Source organism: Microcaecilia unicolor, chromosome 2, assembly GCF_901765095.1.
Source record: "Microcaecilia unicolor chromosome 2, aMicUni1.1, whole genome shotgun sequence".
In the NCBI taxonomy this organism is placed as follows: Eukaryota; Metazoa; Chordata; class Amphibia; order Gymnophiona; family Siphonopidae; genus Microcaecilia; species Microcaecilia unicolor.
Window position 1 is genome coordinate 511,629,727 of NC_044032.1, and position 27,212 is coordinate 511,656,938.

The following is a 27,212-nucleotide window of genomic DNA, read 5'->3' on the forward strand; positions in this document are numbered from 1 at the left end:
AATACACTTCAATTTCTACATGGATATCTCAGCGCAATATATAGAATGTAGTCCCATATTACCAGGACTTTTATATTAACTGAGAATATAGAATTTTATATATCTAAGGATATGATCTTTTAAAATTTGATGCTAAAATATGTTACAAAATTTGTTCATAAAAATATTACAGTATTGCAATGATCTTTGTAACAGGAAAGTACATAGGAGACCTATGACTGTATTCAGCTGCTGTACTTATGAAGGAAATGGAAGTAACATACGTCGTTAGCACCTGAGAAATCACCAAGAGGAAAATATGAATTCTGGTGATCTGTAATAAATAAACTAATTTGCTTTACTCTTTTGGACTCATTTTCGAACAAGAAGGACATCCATCTTTCGACATAAATCGGAAGATGGGTGTCCTTCTCACAGGGTTGTCCAAATCGGTATAATCGAAAGCCGATTTTGGACGTCCCCAACTGCACTCTGTCGCAGGGACGGCCAAAGTTCAAGGGAGTGTAGCGAAAGCGGGACTTGGGCGTGCCTAACACTAGGATGTCCTCGACCCATAATCGAAAGAAACAAGGACGTCCCTGACAAACACTTGGATGACTTTACCTGGTCGTGTTTTTCTTACGACCAAGGCACAAAAAGGTGCCCGAAATGACCAGATGACCACTGGAGAGAATAGGGGATGACCTTCCCTTACTCCCCCAGTGGCCACTAACCCCCTCCCACCCTCAAAAATATCTTTAAAAATATTGATTGCCAGCCTCTATGCCAGCCTCAGATGTCATACTCAGCTCCATCACAGCAGTATGCAGGTACCTGGAGCAGTTTTAGTGGGTGCAGTGCACTTCAGGAAGGCGGACCCAGGCCCATCCCCCCACCTGTTACGTTTGTGGAGGAAACAGCAAGCCCTCCAAAACCCACCACAAACCCCCTGTACCCACATCTAGGTGCCCCCTTCACCCGTAAGGGCTATGGTAGTGGTGTACAGTTGTGGGTAGTAGGTTTTGGGGGGCTCAGCCCACAAGATAAGGGAGCTATGTACCTGGGAGCAATTTCTGAAGTCCACTGCAGTGCCCCCTAGGGTGCCCGGTTGGTGTCCTGGCATGTCAGGGGGACCAGTGCACTACAAATGCTGGCTCCTCCTATGACCAAATGGCTTGCATTTGGTCGTTTCTGAGATGGACATCCTTGGTTTCCATTATCCAAAAATCAGAAACGACCAAATCTAGGGATGACCAAATTTCAGGATTTGGGCGTCCCTGACCGTATTATCGAAATGAAAGATGGACGTCCATCTTGTTTCGAAAATACGTGTTTCCCCACCCCTGGATGGGGCCGTTTTGCGAGGACGTCCTCATCAAAACTTGGACGTCCCTTTCGATTATGCCCCTCTTTGAGTGCAGATATTTCTCTTTTCTACTGATATCTCATGGAAGTGCCTTGTTGCTACTGCAGTTGGTGGTGTTGATTTAACTTATTCTAAGTGCAACAAATATATTCTCAGGGAGTAATTCTATAAGGCCATTCAGACTGCAAAAATGTATGTAAATGTTATGTTTGTCGAGGCACTTAGTATACCGTCTTTCAGGCCAACAATCAAAGCGATGTACAATACTCATGGAAACAATAGAAGGAAGCTACAACATCAAATAGGACAGTGGAAAGATGAGAAAAAAAAATAAAAAGGAGGCAAGACAAAAAGGGAGGACTAGGGAAAAGCAGGTAAAAGTAGCTGATGGGAATACCAACATGTGTGCACATATGCATATAACTGCCATTATTCTAGCAACGCAAGGCACCTAAGTGCAATGGCATGTAATTTGAAGATGGGCATACACGTGTGCAGTCTGGGCATAGAATGGGCAGGGCGCAGAGTGCCATATGTAAATTATAGAATACCAGATCTTATGAACTTCCCATGGATTCTATATAGTGCGTGTTATAGAACGCAGGCGGATTCTGTAACAACACATGTAACTTAATTGGCTTAACAAGCTAATTAAAATTGATAGCACCGAAAAAGCAAAAATAAGCACTAATTGGCAATATTTAGAATTTATGTGCACAACTTACTAAACATATTCTGTAATGCACTGCGCCTAATATCTAACATGCACAGACATAAAGGGGCATTGTTATGGATGAGGTAATGGGTGTTTCATGGGCATTCTGAAATTTACACGCATAGTTATAGAATATGGCCTCTGTGCCTAAATCTACATACCGTGATTTACGCCATGTTTTTGTTGGTGTAAATGAGCGCATATAGTTTTGGGCACTGGGATATCAACTAAGTATATTTTATATACTGTGAGTAAATCTAGACACCATTTATAAAATACACTTAGGCAAAAATGTTTTCCGTGATGATTTTGTAGGCACTACATTTAGAATCTCCCTCCCCCCCTTCGGCCTTATTCTATAAAGTTTACGCTTCTAAATTTACGCTCCTAAAATTTATGCTTCTATACTTGTCAGCATAATTTACGCTCCTAAATTTATGCTCTTAAATTTAAGCTCCTAAATTATGAGCCTAATCTACGCTTCAAAATAAATTATGCTCATAGTTTAGGAGCATAATTTTAGGAGCGTAAATTTAGAAGCATAACCTTTATAGAATAAGGCCCTTTTTATTTACCAATCTAGGTGCAACCATTACACTAGCTCTATGGCTGGAATAAGTGGTTGCATCTAAAATATATGTGTGTATATACCCTGCTATGCTAGTGTTCTATAAAGGCAAGCAGGTTCCTATAGCATAGGCTTCAAATAGGTATTTTCCTGGTGCTTAAATATACATACTCTCTCAGGGGTCCTTTTACCAAGCTGCAGGAAAAAGGGCCCTGCACCAGTGGTGGGGTCATTTCTCCCGCGTGCCAGGGCCCTTTTTAGCACTGCCAGTAAAAAAGCCCCCAGATGCACATGGCCATGCGGTGACAGTTCTCTTTGAGGTGGCAATAAGGGCTTCCACGCTAACCCGGTGGTAGGTGGCAGTAAATAAAAACAAATAAGAATATAAAGGGGCCCTTTTACTAAGTGGTGGCAAGCACTACCTCGTGCTTACCACATGTTAAAAAGCACTACCGTGAGACACGTTCAGGCATCCTGCGGTAGTTCTGGGATCAGCACATGCTACTCACATGCTACAAAATAGGTTTTATTTTTTAGCATTGGGGGCATGTTTGGAGGCAGAAAGTAGGTGTGCCCTGAGCTAATTGGGTAATGCAGATAAATCGCCATGCGCTGCCCAATTAGAGAAGAGGTTAGTGCGTGAGCCTTACTGGCTAGTAAATAGGTGGTGGTAAGGGCTCACGTACTAACTGGGAAATTAGCGCCCGGCCATCAATAGGGAAATAGAAATTGTGGTCATTTTACAGCTGTGCTACAAGTGGTCTCAGTGTGTGGGAAAGCCCCACGCTACTGGTACCACAGGCCACTTTTAAGCGCAGCTTAGTAAAAGGGCTTCATGGTGATACCTTCATATTGGACTAACTTGATGTATTTTTTCACTAGCTTTTGAGAACTAAAACCTCCTTCATCAAGTCATAGCAGAATGAGCAAAAATATGGCAATACAAGAATATAGGCACAGCAAACAAGAGGAACCTCTACGGGAAAGCTCTGAATAAAGCATATTTAAGCAACATCTCCTGTGGTGGTTTGTCTTTTGGCCAGCCTCTACTTTATCTTGTCAGTACAAGAATATGTAAATATTCCGGGGGGAATTCTGCATAATTGTGCAGTACAGAATTTAAACAGAAGTTCTACTGTGCAGAATTCTGCTCAGAAAAAAAATATGCAGCATCCCCCCCTCCCGTATGTTCTCTCCTGCTGCCCACATGCTGAAAACAACCTTCAGTGTGTGACTCTGGCAGTAATCACCCCCATTCCTGCTTCACATAACCCCAGCCAGCTGTGTCTGGCAATGCATGGCAAGGAGGAGGAGAGCAGCTGCTCATCAGGCTCTGTATTCCTCTTCTGCTGTCCTGGGTCAGACTGTATATTTGAACCACGTGGGATATTGTGCAATGCATGGTTCAAAATAACAGTCTGAGGAGAAACATTTACAAAACACACAATACTCTGAATATTCTGAAAGGTTAGATAGGTTTCCTGGGGACCACCAAAGTGCATAAGAACTACTGTGCAATGTAAAGATAAACTAGAATATTTATGTACAGAATATAAAAAATAATATGCTTTTGTCAACTTTCACTGTGTTACAGTACAAGCAAGATGCAATAATCTTAAATATGTGTTTTGTTCACTGACCTTTATTTCCATTTTCTAAGGATGTTGCTACTTTTGATTTCAAAAGTGACTAATTATTCAAGGGCAATCTATGCACACTTTACAGAAGGGACCTAAAAAACTGAGTCTGAATTTCTGCATCCCCTCTTCTTAATCACTACAGTACACACCAAACACAGGAATAATAAAGAACCTCTTTTGACCATATTCAGTATAAGGAACCTCCTATGGGGTTACTGAGTAGTGACAGTTACAACATCTGGTCTGTGCTGAGCAGGTGGGAAGCAAAACTTTAAGTACATATCTTCAAGTGGCACTTCCAGAACAATGAAACAAAAAAAAAAAAAAAAAAAAAAAATTAGACATGTGGAGGGGTATTTTAGGAAGGATGTCCAGCATGAACATCCATTTTACAAACTGTAACATCCAAATTATGAATGGGAAAACAAGGGGCATAGAAATCTGTGTAGCAGCATGGGAACATCCATCTTACAAGACTGATACACAGATTCCCATATAGCACAGAGGGATAACCTAATGGTGAGAGCAGTGGGTTATGTGTCAGGAGACACAAGATCAACTCTCATTTCATCTGTTTTGGATTTTTTTTTTTTTAATTCAATTGTGAGCCCTCCAGGAACAGAAAAAATACCTACTGTATCTGAATGTTCACCACTTTGATAGCCTTCAGGCTTGCAGGAGTCTTACATATTCAGGTACAGTAGGTATTTTTCTGTCCCTGGAGGGCTCACAAAAAAAAACAACAAGCTAAAATGGGATTTGAACATGGGTTTCTTGGTGCTCAGCCTACTGCATTAAACGTTAAGCTATTCCTCAGACCTACAACCTGCTTTGCTAAAAATTTCCATAATACCTGAAGCTGTCATAGACCTGATGTACCTCTCTGGTTTCACATTCAAGGGAGAGGGAGGAAGACAGCCAGCAACCACTGGGGGATTATGGAAGCATTGTGCCTTAATCCCTCCCGTGGACAACTGCTCAATCAGAGCACCTTTCCAAACCTGACCTGACAAGTACCAATGTTTAATAACAATGGCCATCGTTTTAGACTTGAAGGACCCTTCCCTTTCACTGATTGGAGTTGGAAGTCCATATTTAACCCCTCCTTAGTCCTGCCCAAAACATGCCCAGACTATATACTCCTTGCCATGTGGATGTACTGCAGTGTTAGACGTCCATATCCTGCCTTTGTAAAATTGGGATCTGGATGTCCATGCAATCTAAATGCCAGTTTTCAGATGTCCAAAACAAGAATAGAATAACCACAATAGGGTGCAATCCCATAACAAGGCACCTGTATTCATGCATCTGTTCTGTAAAGGAAAGTAGGTACCTCCTTCCCATGCTCAAGGCCTGCCGGCTCCTGCCCTCTGACTGGCTGGGTGTATCTCAAGAACTGGGTTGAAAACCTCTGATCTACAGTCAGCATTTTGCCCCCCATCGGCACCCAACCCCACCAAAAGACATCCCCATCAGCATTCCTATCCACTGCTGCCTACCCCCCAGTAGCATCAATCCATGAATCCCTGCACCTTCCGATTCCTCCCATCCTCACAAAGAAGCACTCAGCCCTCCCCATCCAAACCCCTAGCATTTACTAGGTCTTTCCCACGTGATACAGTATGGGGCAAAAACCATCACCCAATGCTCCTGCCCTGTTGCCTCTCTGGTTCTTGCAGTATGCCTAGAAATGTACGCAGGAGAGGGTTACATGTATATCAGGGAAAGTGTATGTGTTGTATTAAAAATGAGGCAAAGTGTCTGAGGGAATATGCTGTGTTTGGAAGTGAAATGGGGATTGGGATGTTTCAACTGATTGAAGGAGTGGTCTAGTCAGGTTAGAGCACTGGTCTTGACATCCAGAGGTGCCAATTTCAAATCCCACTACTGCACCTTGTAATTTTGGGCAAATTATTTAACCCTCCATTGCCTCAGGGTACAAATGTAGATGCCCTTTTACAAAGGCGCAGTAGGTTCTATGTACATGCAGTGTGTGCCAAAATAAGATTACCGCCAGGCTAGCATAGCCCCTGAAGGTAATTTCAGATTTGGTGCCAGGATAAACTATTTTTAAAAATTTCTTACTGCGCGTGATGTTTCTGGCATTAATCGGCAGTTGTTGCACGCCAACCGGTCACCGCGCTTGTAGCGCGTGAGCCCTTACCGCTAGATCAATGGGTGGCATTAAGGGCTCAGGCTGTACATAGGCATGTGCTGGTTTCAGAAAGCCCTTTTTCCCAGATGCTGTAAAAAGTGGTCCAGTGCGTGCCAAAAACATGCATCCACACTGCTGCAGGCCACTTTTTGCTACACCTTAGTAAAAGGACCTCTCTGATTGTGAGCTCTCCAGGGACAGGGGAAATATACAGTGTAACTGTACCTGAATGTAACTCACCTTGACCTACTACTGAAAAAGATGTGAACAAAATGTAAATAAATGAAGCTGTAGCAAGTGTTGGAGGCTTTGTGAGGAAGGTCATGATTGTGTAGTTTTTTTTTTTAGGTACATCCTCAAAAATTGCTAGTGGAAAAAATAACTTTCAAAACTTGCTGGAGGAAAATATATCCACATATGAACAGATATTAACCTGCACTATGTATCACTTATTTGCCAACTTATACACATAATCTATGTGAGAAATATATTTAGAAAAATATATTCTAAAATATGTTTTAAAATGTTTTCTGGATGCATTTCTCTCATAGCTTATGTGTATAAGCTGCCAAATAAGTGATACATATTGCAAAAAGGTATGTGACAGAGATTGTAGTTGGATGAGATCGAGTCAGTGTCCAAGGTTTCTCCATATAGCTCTTTTGCCATGCTGCTATATATGAACAGAAAGAGAAACACACCTATTTGCATGCAGAACTAGTCCTAGGCTTCTGTGAACCTTACAATCAAGAGGGGCCCAATTAATTTTCATGAATTCAGGACACGTAAAAACTAGAAAATGACTGAACTGTGGAAAGCAGCAACAGTTTGAATCTGCATAGTTCAGTTCATGAAACAGCATACAGCTTTTTCCTCCCTTTTTTTTTCAAAAATGTGAAAATGATACAGCGTGTTTATCTATGACATTTATATACTTTTAATTTAATGTGTTGACCTAGATAACATGTTTAAGACAAAAACCCTTGTTTCAATTGGACCCATCTCAAACAGGTTTTCAATAGTCAACGTACTGAGAACATTTCACCTTTTGCAAGTTGCCATATCACCTTTCCCGTCATTTCATCTATTCCTGCTAATTTGATCCACAGATGACAAATATAAAATTATGCCAAAATTTTTAGAATAGTGGAGCAGCATTTTATCTACTGTAGTGCTGATTTATGTTCTCTCTCCTTTCCTTTTCACTTGTTTAAGCATTTTCCCTTGGCTGGTAGGTGGTCTTACAAAAAAAAATAGTCAAATTGATTTTACAGTGTTCTTAAAGACCTCAAGTAATTAAAATTGTTTATAGTGTTTGAGGAATTAATAAAGGAAAAGAATTATACAGCAACCGCCATGGGGCCAGTGCAGATGCTCAGTAGTATTCATGCATATAGCCACGTGAACGACCTGGATTTGATTTCCAGGTCATGTCTTTGGTTTTTCAGGTTTCTTCAGTTTGTAATGCTGCTGAGGTAGACCTCACAGTTACAGGGGAGGGAGAAGGGATTCTCAGTCATCATGGAACAGCCACACCTAGTGGTCAGATTTAGTATTGCAGAGTGTCAGGAGGCGTCCCAGTCTGTGGCCTCAGTCAAGGACTATCACTGCAATGAATGCACTGCATGAGTTAGGAGGGGATAGATGAAAGAAATATCCGTGGTTTGTTGTGAATGAAGGCTCATGGGGGCCCTTTTACTATGCTGCGGTAGGCCCTATGCGTGTGCAGTGTGCACCAAAATGAGATGACTACTAGGCTAGCACACCCTCCCTCGCGGTAATTTCGGATTTGGTACACGCTCATTCCAGCGATAGAAATTAATTTTTTTATTTTCTACCACATGTACCGTTTCCAGCGGTAATTGGCAGTTGGCACTTGCCGAACGGTTACCACACATGTAGCACGTGAGCCCTTATTGCTAGATCAATGGGTGGCAGTAAGGGCTCAGGCCGTAAATAGTGCATGCCCATTTCCTGGCCCATTAAAAAAATGTCCTTTTTCCTAGATGCGGTAAAACACACGCCTACACTACCGCAGGCCACTTAATAAAAGGACCCCCTGGTGCCTTAGGTCAACAAAGATTGGTTTCAATTGAGCTGGAAACCCAAAGTGCCCTCTTGACACCTAAATATAGATGACCCTTTATAGAATTGCCCTCTTAGCATCTGAATATCTCCACTCCAGTGCTGTGGCGAGGGCGGCTGACACCCGGAGTGGGTCGCCGCTGCGCACCCCCTCCCCAGGTGCAGCACGGTGCACCCCCCCGGAGCGCATTCTTACCACTGGCGTACGAAAGGGGATGGGTGCGAGGGCCGCTCCGCCCCGAGTGCACGTGGCTGGGAGCTGCGTCGGCTTCGCTGGTTCCCTGCTCTCTCTGCCCCGGACCAGGAAGTAACCTGTTCCAGGGCAGAGAGAGCAGGGAACCAGCGGAGCCGACACCCCCCAGCGGCATGCACCCGGGGCAGACCGTCCCACTGCCCTCCCTTCCTACACCACTGCTCCACTCTATGTATAGCTACCACAGTTACCACATTCTACATATATTTAGCACCATTACCCATCTGTATAGCATCACTAAATATATGCAATGTTCAAACACCGCAGCCAGCATTTAAAAAATTGACCAGCTTGTTTTATTTCTCTGGGTATGATAAATCTGTTATCCTCTTAATAAACTTTTTTTTTGTTTTCTCAAAGTACCAGCTGCACAAAATGGTACACATTTTGGACTAAGGTCTCCTTTTACAATGTCACGCTAGTGAATCTGGCGTGGCAAAGGCGACACAGTCCAATCAATTCCTATAGGCTTCATCACATTTGCCACATTGGAATTGCTTTGTAAAAGGAGTCCTAAATTCTATAAATGGTGCCTAAAAAATCAGAACCGAAAAAATAGTGCTTAACACTATTCTATACATGGTGCTTAACATTAGGTGCTGTTTATTAAACAGCGCTTAGTGCCGGGAACCACAAATAGATTTAAGCATGACCACTTACACCAACAAAACCTTGATGTGAATCCCCGTTCCCAAATTAGGTGCAGATGCCCTTTATTCTATAAAAATGTGCATAAATTAAAGGAACGCCCCTGATCCGCCCATGGCTGTGCCCACCTTTTGGACTCGTGTGTAAAATTAGCACCAATAAGTGCTTGTTAAAATCTCAATTATTGGCGCTAATTGGCTCATTATTCGACTAAATTCAAGTGCAATTTTTAGCAACTTTCATAGAATTCTGGGGTTTATATAATAACCATAGACAGGATGAATCATGGCAAGACTACTGAAATAGGAAAACATGATAGGAAAAGAAGGACGTAAGAATAATAAAGCATTTAGTTGGAGCTGAGGAACTTTCATGATCTGAAATCAGTGGTATAGCCACACCTGAAATTTTTTTTGGAGGGGGTGGCAGAGTTAATAAGGGTGGACACTAGGCACATAGGTGTGAGTAGTGCTTAGTATATTCCTAAATAATGCCTTAGGTGCTCTTTTACTAAGCTGTAGTAAAAGGGGGCCTGCGCTAGCATCAGCACGTGTTTTTGATGTGCGCTGAGGCCCCATTTTAGCATAGTGAGTAACAGGCTGTCTTTTTTGGTCAAAAAGAAATGGCTGTATGGTAACTTACCGTGCGGCCATGTTGGGGAGAGCACTTACCGCCACCCATTGAGATGGTGGTAGGGGCTCCCATGCTAACCCAGCTGTAATCATGCAGCACTGCCCAATTACCGCCAGGTAAGCCCCGGTGCTGCAAAAATAGAAAATACTAGAACAAGCCCGGTGGAAGTTCTGGATTGGTGCGTGGCAACTGGCAAGCCCATTGCCGAGCGCCAGCCCTTTAGTAAAAGGGCCACTTAAACTTGATGATGATGGATTTCTAAGTATAGAGTCTGCTCAACAGCTGTCCTCAATCAACATTTATTTATTTTGTGACATATGTGACATTTATATCCCACATTATCCCAAACAAGTTTGAGCTCAATGTGGATTACAATAAACAGTATAGGATACATAACAAAGAATAACATAATAATATCATAAATATAATAATAATGACAAGAGTGGAGGAGTGGCCTAGTGGTTAGGGTGGTGGACTTTGGCCCTGAGGAACTGAGTTTGATTCCCACTTCAGGCACAGGCAGCTCCTTGTGACTCTGGGCAAGTCACTTAACTCTCCATTTCCCCATGTAAGCCACATTGAGCCTGCCATGAGTGGGAAAGTACAGGGTACAAATGTAACAAAAAAACATCAAATACCACTCAATATTCAGACAGTGGCAGTCAGCATTTTTAAGCACCGACTGTGGCCAGCTAAATTAGCCCTGGATATTCAATACTGGGCCACATCCAGGTACAAGCATTGGATATCCAGTTCTCACTGGACTGATGCTGGCCACCCAGACTTATGCAAGTCTCAGTCAACAGTCAGCTGGGACCCGCATAAGATACTTAATGTAGGTTCCAGCTGAACATCGGCTGGGACCTGCCTAATTCGAGTTATTTCCCCTCACCTGCCACCGCCAACAAACTTCCAACCTCCCCACCCGTGCCTAATCACCTTCACTCTAGTAGGTCTTCTCCCCACCCATCCCCAGGGCTACCTTAACTGGCCTAGTGGTCTAGTGGTTGATGGAAGCAGGAATGAACCCCACTCGTTTCTGCCCCTTGCAGCCCCTGGTTGAAAATGGCCACCACGACCTCTAGCAGTAGTCTGTACTTCCCCTCATCTGCCCGATTTTAGCATGGCCAGTGAGTGCCAATATTCAGCGACTTGGCAAGCACAAGCAATTTAAACAGGCAGTTTAAATCTTTTAAAATATTGATCCCGAAGAATTCATAATCTAGATACTCCTGACACAGACACAAAACCAAAACTCATCTGAGTGTTAGGAAATCTTTGGAATTCTCAAGCTGTTTACATAACTATAATTTTTTGCACTTTTAGATTTGTGGACACTGAAACATCACACTTATAGAAACTTTGGAAGCACTGACATTTTTAGATATAGCTACTCATCCCATAATTGAACTTTGCCATTATAGTAGACTTATGTCTGGATAACATTTCAACACACATCACAGTATTCTGCAAAATACAAATGTCTTATCAAGCTGTATTAACAGAACAGGTAAATGCCTTTGAAGTGGCAGTTTAATTATGTTAACTGGAAATCTAATATAAATAATACCGACCCCTGACATTGCACACTTGACTATCATGCTGTTACTTTAAACATGTGAATATATTTTGTATCCACAGAAACCCCCTTAGCTCCTCCTCTAAGAATGGATGAAAAACAGAAAAAGGGCATTTCTCTAGGAATTCACTTAAAAAAAAAAAAGTTTTGATTTTGGCGTAATCTCAGTAAAAACATAAACCCTCTCCAGTACCAAGCATATTGTGAAGTACTTGTAATATAAAACCTACAAAAATCACTCAGGCCCTATAGAGATAATCTACTATACTGGTGGTTCCCAAACCTGGTCCTGGAGGCACCCCAGCCACTCAGGTTTTCAGGATATCCATAATGAATATTCATATTACAAAATTACAAGCAAGGTTCAAACACCATTAATGGTTGCATTTGTCACACAATGTAAATTACTAAACAACCATTAAAATATTTATCAAACACTTAAAATCTTTATTAAATATCTTAAATATAATCAAATTTTACAATACACAATATCATAAATCTACCACATTCATACACTCACATTCACCCAACATATAATATACATAAAACATACTACATAAAACAATCCAGCACTATCCTCACTGTATAAATCAGCCTCTCCTGTACCGTGTTATACACACTACTAACTCTCAACTCAATGTCCAGTAAGATGGCATCTATTCATCAGTGTATTCGGTAGTAAACCTTCCCACAGTCTTTAAGTCCATGCAGACTCACGATGAATCACCAGTCTTTAATGATGAACACTCACACATGGTGCTGTCATGGTTCAATCAATGAGGTGGCTGTAAAATTTTATGATAGTCTAACTCAAACCCAGGATCCACATTCTCAGGACTTTGCCTGATGTGTATGTTCAACTTCAATCAACTGTTCAACATGCCACAGAAGAACCCGACACGATCATGTTTCATTAAATAAAGCATCTTCAAGGGTTTTTCAATCTATATAAAAACACAGTGTATAGATAACTACATATTCTAATCCACCCTAAATTTTAAAACACCATTACAAAAAGAAAGTTTTAAACTTCTTACCAGCCACAGCAAGTAGTCAGAAACTCGATACCAGCAAGCAGCCGGTGGAAACGTCAAAAAGATGCCCACACCTGCGCATTAGCTGGCCGGGAGTCTGTGTTTATGGGGTGGTATGTCCGTGCGGCTTGTGGTATATTGGGTTGACCACTCGCAAAATTAAATGTAGGATAGCCCAACATTTGAGTAATATCAGCACAGCATGCACGGACGCCCCCCTTGTTTCTCACTGGCTTGAAGCCAATCATGCAGTACAAGATCTTAGATTCGTAGTCTTAAATCAAATAAAGTCAGAAAGAGGTGGTGATCTCCCCTTGATGTTATTAAGGAAGGAACAGTGCTTGATATTCCTTTGGAATACAGTTGCCCCAGGTGGTTTAAATAAGGAGATCGATGACTGAGCATTTAGGAGGGTATTTAAACCACTGAGACTTCCGGCCAGTTAATGCGCACCTGTGGGCGTCTTTTTGATGTTTCCACCGGCTGCTTGCTGGTATCGAGTTTCTGACTACTTGCTGTAGCTGGTAAGAAGTTTTAAACGGTTGTTTAGTAATGAATATTCATGAGATATATTTCCTTACACTGCTTCCACTGCATGCAAATCTCTCTCATGAATATTTATTGTGGATATCCTGAAAACCTGAGTGGCTGGGGTGCCTCCAGGACCAGGTTTGGGTACCACTATACCATAACACCAGTAACTTATAGAAGAAACACAACAAGGACCCTACCTAGAGAAAACACAACACAATAAATACTGCAGTGGAACATACGTAGTATGCCTATTGGGAAACTGAACAAGCTGAATTATTGTAGATGCTCAGAAACAAACTGTGCAGAGGCCTCAGGTTACCAGCAATGAACTCAGACTCTTTCCAAGTACAAATGGGCTGATACAGTAAGCTACTGTGTGCTACAGCACACCCTTAACAAGCAGTTTACCTGCTCATTAATGGCTGCTGTATGCTAAAAGGGTTTCTGTGCTATCTCAGTAGACATCAGCACACAGCATATTAAGATGCAGATCTGATTGGCTACCCCGCAGCATACAGGGCTGTGCGCTGATGTCTACTGCAGGGGCTCAATGCCAGAAACCTACCGCCAGGTCTGAGGCTGGCACAGAGCCCCTGTAGTCAGCAATGGCCCCATCTCCTTCTCTTCTGCCCTACTCCAGCACTGTCCCATCTCCCAAATCATCCAACCTGATTCCCTCTCACCCACCCACCCCCTCCCTGCGCTATATAAAATGTTTCCCTTGAAATAAGAGCTATTCTCCTGGTCACTTTTACTGCAGAGAGAGAGAATTATGGTGCTAAAATCTTAAGAAATTGCCTTTTGTGGTCAAAGAATTTAAGTGTTTCCCAATGTGGCTCATGCTACGCAGCTAAGGAGAAAGTTGTTTCTTCAATTAAAGCCTAAGGTTTTACAAGTGTGGGGAACCTTTCCCTGTAAATGTTTAATTTGTTGGCAAGGAAAGCAATACTTTTTGACCCTTTACATTTAGAGAATTTTTGATGGATAAAGTTGCTTCATAGACTATTCCTTTTGTTTTATAGGTGTTAGTATATGGGTCTATATTGAAATAGGACCATTTAGAAGTTGATTTCGTAGAATCAAGATTTCCTTAAATAGTAGTTGTTTACTGTCTCTAATTCCCTCATGATGAGGGGCTACTTTCATCATGTCACCCCCTCTTCCCCAACACGACCCTTCTGACAAAACTGTTTCCCTGGTGTCTAACGACAAAACAGAGAAATACCTCCTAAGTACGGTACTTAAGTGAAAATTATTGACTGTTCTAATTGTAAAACTTCTGTGGTAAGCAATGTTCAGAGAAGTTATGTTCAAAATTTATGTGTTTCAAATGTAAACAATACTCTCCATGACTTATTTATGTGAAGAATTAATACTTTGGATTGATGTGGTTAGCTGATTTTGTTAATTTGGTATTCAGTGTGAAAGTGTTAGTAAAAAAGGATGATATGGTGAAATGCGGGACGAATCCGTCACGAGAAGTGTAAAGGGGTTAAAAAAAATTACCTGGGCAGGGTGGCTGCAGCAGTCCCAATCTTCTTTGGGTTGTTTTATCATTTGAGACCAGTGTTGGGACCCGTTTTGGGTCTGAGATGGCTCTGGGGCTCTTTGGTGCTCTGTTGGCAGCAGGCGCAACTTGCTGTATTGCTGCCTAGCTGTGAAATGAAGTTGGGGGAGGGGAGAACAGGAGTTAGGAAATGGCTCAGTCTGGGCCTAGGCCGCTGGAGCTCCGGCGCATGCACAATAGGTCCCTGGAGCTCCGGTATGCTGAATTTGAAGTCAGGGCCTAGATTGTTTTGCTTAACTTGCAAGCTGCCGCTAAAAGCTGTTGGCAGCCGCCAGCATCGGAGGGGTTCATGCTGGACAGTACTGGAGGGCAGGAGCAGCCTGAAGAGCATCTTTGAGACCAGGTAAGAGGCCCTTTGGACTCTGATTTTAATTATTCAATATTTATGACTCCCTCAGGTGTCATAGGGCTGGGGTTCACATGGTTAATTTTTTTAATTCATTTTGCTTGTGTGGATCTCCAGGGGTCTTCTTTAGGTGGGCCTTGGGGGTCTAATGGCATAAAATTTCTTTCTAATAGGTGACCTTGATGGATTGGCTGTTGACTTAAAATACAATATTCAGTGGCTCATTTGGCGGTGCAGTTGCTTGCGTAAATCTCTGAGGCTGTACTTAATTTTTCTGGAAGGATATGTTATGGCTTTTGTGGGAATTGTGCTTACTGAACAAAAATGGCATAACATCTGTAATTGTGGGTATTTAAAAATTAAAACATATGGTTGGTACATGCTTGATATAAAATTTAGTGTGAATTTTAATATTTTTTCAAGTAATTTTTATTGGCATCAAAACAAACAAGATACATACAACCAGTAGGGAACAATGAAGATGCAATAACATGGTGTAGAATTCAAGAGTTGTACAAAAACAAAAAGAGGTGCCACTTCAGGATAATCTTTTTACCCATCAACACCAACACTTCAAAAAGGTTTGCAGCCTGGAAGGTAACTGGCCTCGTAGCAAGAATATATTAAACAATTGGCGACATGAAAAGAGACCACCTCATTTACGAGAAATATGGCCATTTGTCTTGGTCCAAAGACCCTGGATGGAGGGACAAGTCCAAAACATGTGGCCAAGATGAATACCACTCGCCACACATTTAGAACATTCATTATCCATGCGTAAAAGCCATGAGGTGCCCCTGTGAGGCAAAATATACAAAAGCAAAACACATTTATAATGCAGTTCCCACAAAGCAGCATTTTTCAATTGTAAGGAAAATATTCAAAAGACAAGATTTAATTTGATGATCTTGCAGCCCCACTGACAAATCCGCAGACCATTGCTGGGCTAACCTTGCATAATCTGGTTCCTGGAGCTTTTCCCTCAAATAACCATGGTAGTATTTCAAAGGAATTAACAGTTGGGTGTCCAAACCATACATAGTATTAAAATGGTCCCAGACTGTAGATGCTAAAGAGACATGAGGCAACGGGTTTATATAATGCTGTAATTGGATATATGCAGATTTATCATTTATGCCTAACCCATACTCTGTACACAATAAAGACTTAAATTGCCCATCCTCACTAAGCACACAGTAGAGATACTTTATCCCCCAAGCCGCCCACCGCAAAAACAATGGGGAGGTTCTTCCAGTTCAAAATGCTGTGTTCCCTGCAATGGGCAGCAAGGGGCACACCTCAATGGCCAAATATGGGGGCAAAATGAAGTGTCGCCCGCATTCCACTTGCTAGAGCTTACAACCAGTAACCAAACTGGTGTGGACGAAACAGCTTTATCTCTTTGCTTGTGCAAAAAAATAAAATTGTGTATCTTGGAACTAGACTGTGAAGTGGTGCATACAAAAGGCACTGAGAAGAGTTTGACATTCAAAAGGCCCAGCCCCCCTTGAAGATGCAGGATTATTAACCATGCCACCGGAATGCGAGCTCGGCACCCCTGCCATAAATAAAAGGACAAAGTTCTTGACAATAACTGTTCATCTTTCTGTTTTAAGAACAGCGGGAGAATTTGGAATAAATAGGTCCATTAAGGTATGATGATCATATTATATTATAGAGAGCTATTCTGCCATATTGGAAATGGGTAAAGGCTGCCACTTCTGTAAGATTTGACTTGTAGCAGCCTGTAGTGAGGTTAAACTAACAGTATATAACTGGGTCAGTTCTGTTGATATTTGCACCCCTTTGTACTTATGAATACCGGTCGCCCACTGGACAGGGAAATCACCCACCCAGCCCTCTCAAGGTTGCACCGGCAATGCCACAGATTTCTGTAAGTTAAGACGAAAACCCGAAAAAACCTAAACTAATTGATCATACTGAACACGTGCAGCAAAGCCAACTGAGGCTGGGTGAGAATAAGCATAAGATCATCAGCGAAGGCTAACACTTTTAACAATTAAGCCCGGCACAGTGATGCTCATAACTTCAGGATCCATTTGTATAGAGTGCAACAACAGCTTCAAGTACAGCAAGAATAAAAGAGGGGAGAGCAGGCACCCCTGATGAGTATCCCTCTGAACAGTGAATGACTGAATACAGGCTAGTGTGAATTTTATTTAAATTTACTGGAATTTCTGTGGAAAAACTGTTGAAACTGTAATTTTACCATTAAAGTTCATGGGAAAACAAAATGAGATTGTCACAGTAAAAGTTTGAGTTCTGTGCTGTAGAAAAAAAACCTGTAAGTTCCATAGACTGAGTGCTGATTGGCTGGTGGGGGTCACAGGACACAAGGAGTACCAGAAAAATGTGTCACTTGTTTTTAACTTCTGTCACTATAGTGCTAGCATATCTTTTTGTGTATAGCAGTTCACGTTTGTACACACAGTTACATGCCAACTGGGTCGGAGCAGCCTAAAATAGCTTTCCACAACCTAATCATGAAGACCAGCGAGAGGCTACGAGTACTCTCAGTATACAAAGTGTGACATCCAACCAATACAATTTGAAAGCCAACAGACTATAAACTATAACAGGTCCCAAACCCTAGACTTGTACCTTTCATTCTCTCCACTGAAAATACTCAATGTAAACAAATATAACTCCCTCCCCCAATCTCTGGAATGGATATGTCAGGTCTTTATCTGAGTCAATTAAGGAATGACAATGTGAATTTGAGTCACATTGAATGCTTCAGTGCATCGCAGAGCACTCTTTGATCACTCTTAGGCAGGCTACTTTTGAATATTTGCCACTTATTGAAGAATCTGTGTACTGCCTCTGTGCCTCATCACTGTGTGAGCTAAGCTCAAGTGGTACTCTTTTGGAAGTGGCATCTCCCCCCTTCCTTTCTCCACCCCGTTACCCAATTTTACCTCAATTCCCATACGCTGCCCTGCCGCTGGCACCCGCCTCTTTCCTTTACTGCGGCCGCCTCTCTGATGTAACTTCCTGTTTCCTCAGAGGCGGTAGCAGTAGAGAAGAGGCCGGTGCCAGCGACAGGGCAGTGTATGGGAACTGATATCACTGCCGGCTTTTAAAAAATGTAAAAAGAAGGTAAAATCAGTTTATGGGGTGGAGGAAGGAAGGGGAGAGATGCCAGAACTTGACCTGGTTGAGGGGGCGGCATCCCAGCCCTACCTCAGATGGCATCTTGCCTTGGGCTGCCCCTGATCTTATGTCATTTCATGTTGGCAAATGAGAACGAGCAGAAATACATTCATAGTAAAAAGACCTGCACGGTCCATCCAGTCTGCCCAACAAGATAACTCATATGTGCTACTTTTTGTGCATACCCTACTTTGATTTGTACCTGTGTGGGGTCTGTTTTGTTTGCCGTCAATAATGCGTTCAAAAAAGTACTATTCACGAAGAGTGTACACCCTTTCCCGATACTGAATGTATGTGCAAACAGTGTTGGAGATACTTTCACTCTTAGGAAAGAGTATCTACTCGTGCAAATAGTGCACATTCTTTCAAAAGAGTGCACACTCGTAAAAGCATTGCTCCTATGATGATGAAATTAAAGGAAACAAAATGAACATTCCTGGAAATGACACGAAACACAAATTTTTTTTACTGCACACACCTTGTGCATATATATATATGCTAGATGTGCGCCTTGCACTATTTTGTAATACTTGCATATCTGCTGTAATGTATTTATAGGTAGGCGTGTACATGGGTGGATCGGAAAGGCATGCATTTACACATGTAACTTCTAGAATACTGTAAGATACACACATATCACCAGCACTGAGGCACACACATATATGGCTTATGACTAGCATATGTGTGCACCCAGTGGTGGCCTTACCATTAGGCCACCTGAGATGGGGGCCTCAGGCAGCACTTTCCAGGAAGGCACTCTCCCCTTCCCTCCTCAACCATTTAATTATGTTTCTTTTCTCTAAAATGTGGCAGTAGCAGCGATTCCCTTAGGCTGCCCTGCCCCGGCCTCTTCTCCCATGAGGCCCGCCTCTTGATGTAACTTCCTGTTTCCTCAGAGGCAGGACGAAGCAGCGAAGAAGCCATGTCAAGGCAGCCTATGGAAATCTCTACCACTGCCACATTTTGGGAAAAAATAAGGTAAACGCGGGAAAGAGGGTTGAGGAGGGAAAGGAGGAGATGCTAGACTGGGCACAGACTCGAGTGGGGGTGGGGGTGGCATCTCATCCTGCATTGGCGGCAGATTGCCTTGGGCTACCCCTGTGTGCACCTATCAGGCACCCTTTGGTGCACTGTTTGAGAATCATCCCCATAAAGCTATGTTTTACCCTTGGAAATGCTTTTGAAAATTACCTTCCTTTAGGGATCATTTTCACATTCTCCGTATTGGGCAGAGTCTGCAGCTACTTTTAAATCATGTATTTTGCACCAGTTATCTATGCAAAAGTGCATGATTTGAAACTCGTTACTAGTACTAAAATTTGCTTCTTTTTTTTTTTTTTTGCACAGGTAGAATTTTGCTGGAAAAGTGCATAAGTTGTGTTGAAAATGCAATCTGCACATCTACTTTTCTTCCTGTGACCTACCTATCGAAGGTAAACATATGCATGTTGCAAAGCAATGTGAGGGCAATTTTCAGGTGGCTTATTTATGCCGGTAAGATGTTTTCTATCTGTTTACTGGCTAAACATTGCTCTCTGTGATTCAGATTCAGATAACTTTATTGGCATGACAATTTTAAGCATATTGCCAAAGTAATAAGTTTACAATTTAAGCTTAAAAATAAAATTAAAAAAAGGCAGAAGGAGATAATTACAAAGCAATAGTAGCAACAGTAAAATAAAATTACAATTCAAACCACCCCATTACTGCCAGTAGTCCTCAATCCTTCATGTGTATTTGCACTCTTTTCAAAAGTCTATGTGCCCAGGGGTCATAAAAAGTCAAAATTTACAGGAAGTGCCATATTTATATTTCAGGGTGAATTTTGGATCTGTTTTTCAACTGGCATTTAGCTGCCAAATAACAAATATATGCATACCAGATGCTGATGATTCTGAATTCAAATCAAATTTAGCAGGGTGTGACAGCACTCTGGCAGAGCCTGCAGTGCTGAGATAGCTGAAGAGACCATTTGAACACAAGGACAGAAGAAAAGCCATGCTGAGTCAGATCAAAGTCGATCGAGCCCAGCATCCTGTCTCCAACAGTAGTCCAGGTTATGAATAACCAACAGATCCCAAAAAGTTGATCAGTTTCTCATAGTTCATTTCCAGGGATGTGAAAGGGCTAAGAATTCTTTATGGACTTTTCCTCTGAGAACTTGCCCAATCCTCCTTTGAATCTTGCTGGGTAAGTTGCTTACTCAACTCACTTCTCCTCAAAACCCCCCAAAATGTACATGAAGTTTTTAAACCTAGGTACTACATCCAGAAAACATGCCTAACAAGAGTAAAACTGCTATTTGTCAGTACTAACACGCATTATTTAAAAATACACAAAAACATTTCTGCTACTATTTTCTAAACTTTTGGAACTCCTTTCCCTCTTTGATTAGAACTGAGCAAAATTACTTAATATTCCATAGAAATATAAAAACTTTCTTGTTTAGTAAACTCTAAGGGCCCTATTTACTAAGCAGCACTAAGGGCACGCTAGCGTTTTTAGCACGTGCTAACGAACAGGGGCGTATCTGCTACCGGGCAGTAATTGCATTTTCTACACACGTCCATTATGCGCATTGACCATTATCGCCCGGTTAACACGTGAGACTTTACCGCTAAGTGAATGGGTGGCAGTATGGTCTCAGACCCAAAATGAACACGTGCCAATTTTCATTTTGCCACAAGTCCATTTTCATCACGCCCCAAAAAAGGCATTTTTTACAGGTGTGCTGAAAAATGGATCTGTGCGCGTCCAAATCATACGCCTACACTAGTGCAAGCTACTTTTCAGCGCATCTTAGTAAAAGAATCCCTTTCAGTATTGCTTTGAAAATTATCTTTCAAGTTTCAAGTTTATTTAGAAATGTACTATCCCGCCCATCGAGCGAATGTCTGGGCAGCTTACAGTCTAATACAGGGGTGAAAAAGAGAAGGAAGGAGTGGACAAGAATTAAAAAGATAAGGGAAGGAGGAAAGAACTACAATAGTAATAAGAAAAGAAGGGGATGGAAACTTCTTTACCGTGGTTTCTTAAGGTTTTTTTGTTTTTTTTGCTTTGGTCTTCTCTTGTTTTATTTTGCCTGTTGTTTAATTTTGTCTCCTGGATGTCCATTCAGTTCTCTCTTCTTTTCTGTGTTTGTTTCCTCTCTTTTTCATCATATGTGCCTCAGATATGCTTTTTTTAAATCTCAATTTTCATCTTACTCATTTCATTACCGACACTTTAGCTCTCTTCCTTATCTTTTTCTTCCATCCCTCACCCTTATGTCTCTAGTCTATTTTCTATGCATCTACTTCCCTCTTCTTTCCCTGTTGACTCTCCCAAGTTCTCTCTTCTTTGCTAGGGTCCACTTTAGGAGTCAGCACTCAAGAAAAAGATCTAGGTGTCATTGTAGACAATACGCTGAAATCTTCTGCCTAGTATGCGGTGGTGGCCAAAAAAAACAAACAGGATGCTAGGAATTATTAGGAGAGGGATGCAAAATAAGATTTAAAATATTATAATGCCTCTGTATCACTCCATGGTGTAACCTCACCTTGAGTATTGTGTGCAACTCTGGTCACCGTATCTCAAAAAAAGATATAGTGAAAAGGTTCAAAGAAGAGCAACCAAAATGATAGAGTGGATGGAACTCTAAGAGGAAAAGCTAAAGAGGCTAAGGCTCAGAAAAGAGATGGCTGGGGGCGGTGTTGATTGAGGTCCACAAAATCGAGTGACTTGATTTTTCACTCATTCAAAAAGTACAAAGACTAGAGAGTACTCAATGAAATTGTATGGAAATACTTTTAAAACAAATAGGAGGAAATATTTTTTTCACTCAAAGAATTATTAAGCTCTGGAACTCATTGCTGGAGGATGTGGTAACAGTAGTTAGCGTACCTGGGTTTAAAAAAGGATTGGACAACTTCTTGGAGGAAAAGTCCATAGTCTGTTATTGAGATAGATATGGGGGAAGCCACTGCTTGCCCTGGGATTAGTAGCACGGTATGGTGCTGCTAACTGGGTTTCTGCCACTGCTGGAAGAAGGATAATGGGCTAGATCAGGGGTAGGCAACTCTGGTCCTCGAGAGCCGCAGGCAGGTCAGGTTTTCAGGATATCCACAATGAATATGCAGGAGATAGATTTGCATACCATGGAGTCAGTGCTTGCAAATCTATCTCCTGCATATTCAATGTGGATATCCTGAAAACCTGACCTGCCTGTGGCTCTCGAGGACCGGAGTTGCCTACCCCTGGGCTAGATGGACCACGGGTCTGACCCAATATGGCTATTCTTATGTTTTTATGTTCTCCTATCTCTTTTTTCTCCCTCTTACTCTCCTGACTCATCTCCCCATACTCTTCAGTTCTTCAGTTTCCTCTTTCTGTATCCCTTTCTACAGCTCCCATGCTCCTCCCCAAATCACTCCTTCACATACAAACACAATAGCATTCCATCTGGCTCCCCCAGTTCCAAGCCTTCCATTACCTTTTTCTATGTTTCTCACCTGCTCAAGTGCTCTGCTCTTGTTCTTTCTCTCCAACTGTAACCTTCCACTCTCACCGCTTTTATCAACACTTCTTCATCTCTCCCTACTCTGTCTTTGTCTGGTGGTCCATAATTTGGGGGATGGATGGGAGATGCTTTGGACCCTTTCTAACAAGAGATATGTAACTACGTCTCAGGAAGTCTAGTCAATTTTTTTTTGTAGGAAGACTGTATTAAACCTTGTGAGAATTAATGCTTGATAGTAAATCTAACATTGATTCTTAAAGAGGTAATTTAGATTTTTTTTTTTACATTTTTAAATTACTTTGCATGAGCTCTAGCATTACCATTAGGAAACCGGGTGGTAAGGCCTTATTAGTTGATTTTCCTGAAAAGCTGGGGCCCTAAATTAAGGCAGCTAAATTAGGAACCTATTATTTTTTTACCAAACTTAGGGGTCCTTTTACTAAAGTGCGCTGAAAAATGTCCTGCGCTAATGTAAACACGTGTTTTGGATGCGCAGCAAAATGAAAATTGGTGCATGTCCATTTTAAGTCTGAGACCTTACCACCAGCCATTGACATAGCGGTAAGGTCTCATACGTTAACCAGGAGGTAATGGTCAACCTATGTTCAAATGCCAATTACCGCCCATGTGCCAGAAAATAAAGTATTTTCTGACGCGTGTAAAAAATGAAATTACTGCTTGGGCCACACGGTAGCTGGGCGGTAACTTGGAATTGATGCAAGTTGGGTGCGCATAGGTGCTTACGTGGCTTAGTAAAAGGGGCCCTCAGGAGCCTAAGGGGTCAATTATTCAAAGTGAGCAGGAGAGCCTCTTGTTTGTTTAAATTGCTTGTTTCCACCCAGCCACCGATATTCAGCGACACTTAACTGAACAGTGCTGCTGAATATTGGCACTCACTGGCCACGTCACGAGGGGGCAGGTCAGGGGCAGTAGAGGGGGCAGAGCTGGGGAGGAGCCAAGAGTTATATAGGTGCCTGAAATATTCAGTGCCAGTGCCCACATAGTTAACCAGGTATGTAGGACGGCATAAAAAGCAGTCCTAACTTTGCCTAGTTAGTTCTGCAGATGCCAGCACTGAATATCAGCCAGTACCCATAAAACGTCTGGGTATCGGCCTGTAGAGTACAGTGATCTCCCCTCCCTCCCACCCACCCCAGCAAGTTCTGATTGCACCTTCTACTGCACAACACAATCACTGACCCCCTAGCACAGTCTCTGACCCCCCTCTCTGACTGACACAACCTCCGATCCACCCTCCTACCTCAGCACATTCTCTGATCCACCCTCCCACTCTAAACACAATCTCTGATCCCCCCCACCAATTTGAATAGACTCTCCCCCAAGCCTACCTTAGTCCCTGGTAGTCCAGTGGGATGATTGGGGCAGGAATGACCCCACTCACTCCTGCCCCTAGCAGCTCAATTGTAAAAATGGTCACTGTGACCCCTAGTGATACTCTTATGAAAATACAGCTTGAGGTCATGGCAGCCATTTTTACAATGAAATTAAGCTAGGGTGGGGGGGCTGTTCAAATTGTGATGGAAAGATTGGAGGTTGTGTTGGAGATGGGAGGAGAGATCAGAGATGGTTATGGGGTGGGAGGGGGGATTGGAGGTTGTGTCTGTGGGGGAGGGGAGACATGCACACTCTGCTTATGTACATCCTGGCCGATATTCAGGCGGGCCCCATCTGAATATTGACTGGGACCTGTAAAAGCCCTAGTAGCTTGTACGATGCCATGCCCATGGTCAGATGCCAATATTTAATGTTGGTGCCCAGACTTGGCCCAACATTGAATATCGGTACCTTATTTAGCCAGCGATGGTCAGCATCTCATAAAACACTGATTTCTGCTGGCTGAATATTGATCAGTAAGTTTTCTGAAACTTTTATCTAAGTTAAGGAACCTAAATTTGGGCTTAAAATTCATTTATTAAAATTTTTTTTCAATTAAATTATAATTCTGATATATAAAAAAATAGTACATGGACAATACACACTATACAGTTTTAAAAATTATGAGACCAATCTACCATGAGAAATTTGCCCCACCCATGGAAAAAACCTCAGATACTGGGTGGGGCTTTGAAGTGGGAATTTTTGGCCCATGTCTACTAAAACAATTTCCAGGATATGATGAGTCAGATCTGAATGTTTTGAGATCATATATCATCACTAGAAAGTCTAAGTTTTTAACAGCATTTCAAACCAAGTACAGCAAATTGAAGAGGGTAGAAGAGCCTCACCTAGCATTTAAGGATATTTGCTCATCATTAGATTTTTAACACTGCATTTTTATTCTTTCTAACCCAATGGAATGTTGTAAAGAAATTAGACGTAAAGAATCAAGAATGTCTTCCACCTGTCTGTCTATCTGTCCAGGGGCAAAATAACCTCCAAAATCATAACAAAATGAGACCAAATTTAGCAGAGCAGATAAACTGGGCAAAAGATGCATGGAATTCACTGGACTAGGTGATTCAGAGAAATAAAGGCCCAAGAAATATTCCAATGCATTTTTATGGGAGTGGCAGTTCCAGCAGCTCTAGCAAACAAATACATTTAGACACACAGGGGAGAATTCAATAAATGTTGATTAAATTTGGGGCTGGAAAAAATTGGTACTAAGCATTATTCTGTAAAGGTCAGTGCTGCTGAATATTGGCTTAGAGCAGATTCCCTTGCCCAACTCTGGGCGCCGGACTTATGCCAGCTAAAACCCAGTATAAATCCTTGTGTCACAGTTAGGCATGGATTTCCCATATTCTATAACACTGTGCCTAACTTTTCTGAACCCTCTGACCCACTCAGACCCCTCCTATGGCCATGTCCCCTTTTGGGGAGCATGCTATGGGATTTGGGTGCCCAGTGTTATAGAATAACATGCAGCCAGATGCACACGCAAAAACCAATTGATGCCAATTAAAGTCAATAATTGGTTGTTAGCCTCCAATTATTGCTCATTAATGGCTCTTTTTATCCAATTAAGTTGCACATACATCTTGGATTTGTGCCCAGATTTGGATGCTATATATAGAATCAGGGGGACAGTGAAAACACATGCTGTATTTACTCAAATATAAACCAAAATTTGGGGGCCAAAAAATGGCCCAAAAATGGAGATCTTGGTTTATATTTGAGTCCCCATCCAATGACCGGTGCTTTTCTCCTCCCCTTCCCACCCGATGACTAGTGTTACTGTCCTCCACCCTCCTCCCGCCCGGCATTGCGGTTACTGTTCTGGTGCTCACTGAAGCTGACGCCAATGATCTGTGCTGGGCCGGTGCAAGGCCTTGAGCACATTAAAGTGTTTTGCGGTAAGTAACTTGTTTGTATGCTCTAAATGCATAGTATTTTTTTTGTTTTGTATTTATTTTCTGGAGGGGGTATGTCAGGGACGGAGAATGGACATGGGCAGGCTATCCAGCTAGCATGTTCTGAGTCCTGTGTGCTACCTGGTTAGCATGTTCATAACACTGGAGTCTTTAGCGCCCCCTAAATAGGAGGAGGTAGGTGTTCTCCCATCAATTTTTTCAAGTTACGCGCACTAATGTGAAATACCAAAGATTGATCTACTTCTTGGGTGCGCTAGAAATAAGCTTAGCACATGGGAAAGTCCTGCATCAGCACACGCTAAGCCCATTTACTAGCGCACTTTAGTAGACATACCCCTTGGTTTCTTTTTCTAAACAATGAAATGCTTGGGAACCACTCCAATTCATTCTTAACTTCATCCACGTTAGAAACACAAATGCAGACTATACAGATACAATCATGTACACAGGCTGGCAGATACACACACACTCTTGAAGACGAGCTGGAGGGAATTCCATGAGCCACAGTGAATGCTTTTCCTACTTGTTTAAATTTATATCCATCTAACAACTTATCCCCAATATTGCTAGTTCCAGTGTTCAACTGCCCCACCTTTTATTTTAGTACCAGTAATTAATGCAGTTTCATTTGCCATTATTCCTTCCCGTTGATATTTAAAAGATATGCTAGCATTCTTTTCATTTCCTGTACTTCTTAACCTTTTCTGACCCTAAGGAGCATGTTGGTGGTCAGGATCAGTCCAGCTACCAGACAGGACTAGTCAGTCACCTAAGACAGGAGCATCTTGGGGCATCAAAGAGCAGCTGCATTCATAGCATAGTAGCATAGTAGATGATGGCAGATGAAGACCTATATGGTCCATCCAGTCTTCCCAATAAGATAAACTCATATTATAAGAAATGATGTGATACTACATACGTATACTGAAACTCGTGAAATCAGTCTTCCTGAGGGAAATATTCCGCAACTTGATACAATCAATGGCACTAAGCCATGTAGACTAGTGCAATGAAATCTATGCGGGTTGCAAAGAACAGATCATAAAGAAACTTCAAACTGCACAAAACACGGCAGCCAGGCTTATATTTGGAAAAACGTGATT

At 42.0% G+C, this 27,212-nt stretch overlaps 1 protein-coding gene across 6 annotated transcripts in view; it reads right to left on the reverse strand.

Moving 5' to 3' along the window:
• Positions 1–27,212, reverse strand: part of LDB2 (LIM domain binding 2) — a 687,185-nt gene that overhangs the window by 213,707 nt on the left and 446,266 nt on the right. The window lies entirely within an intron of this gene.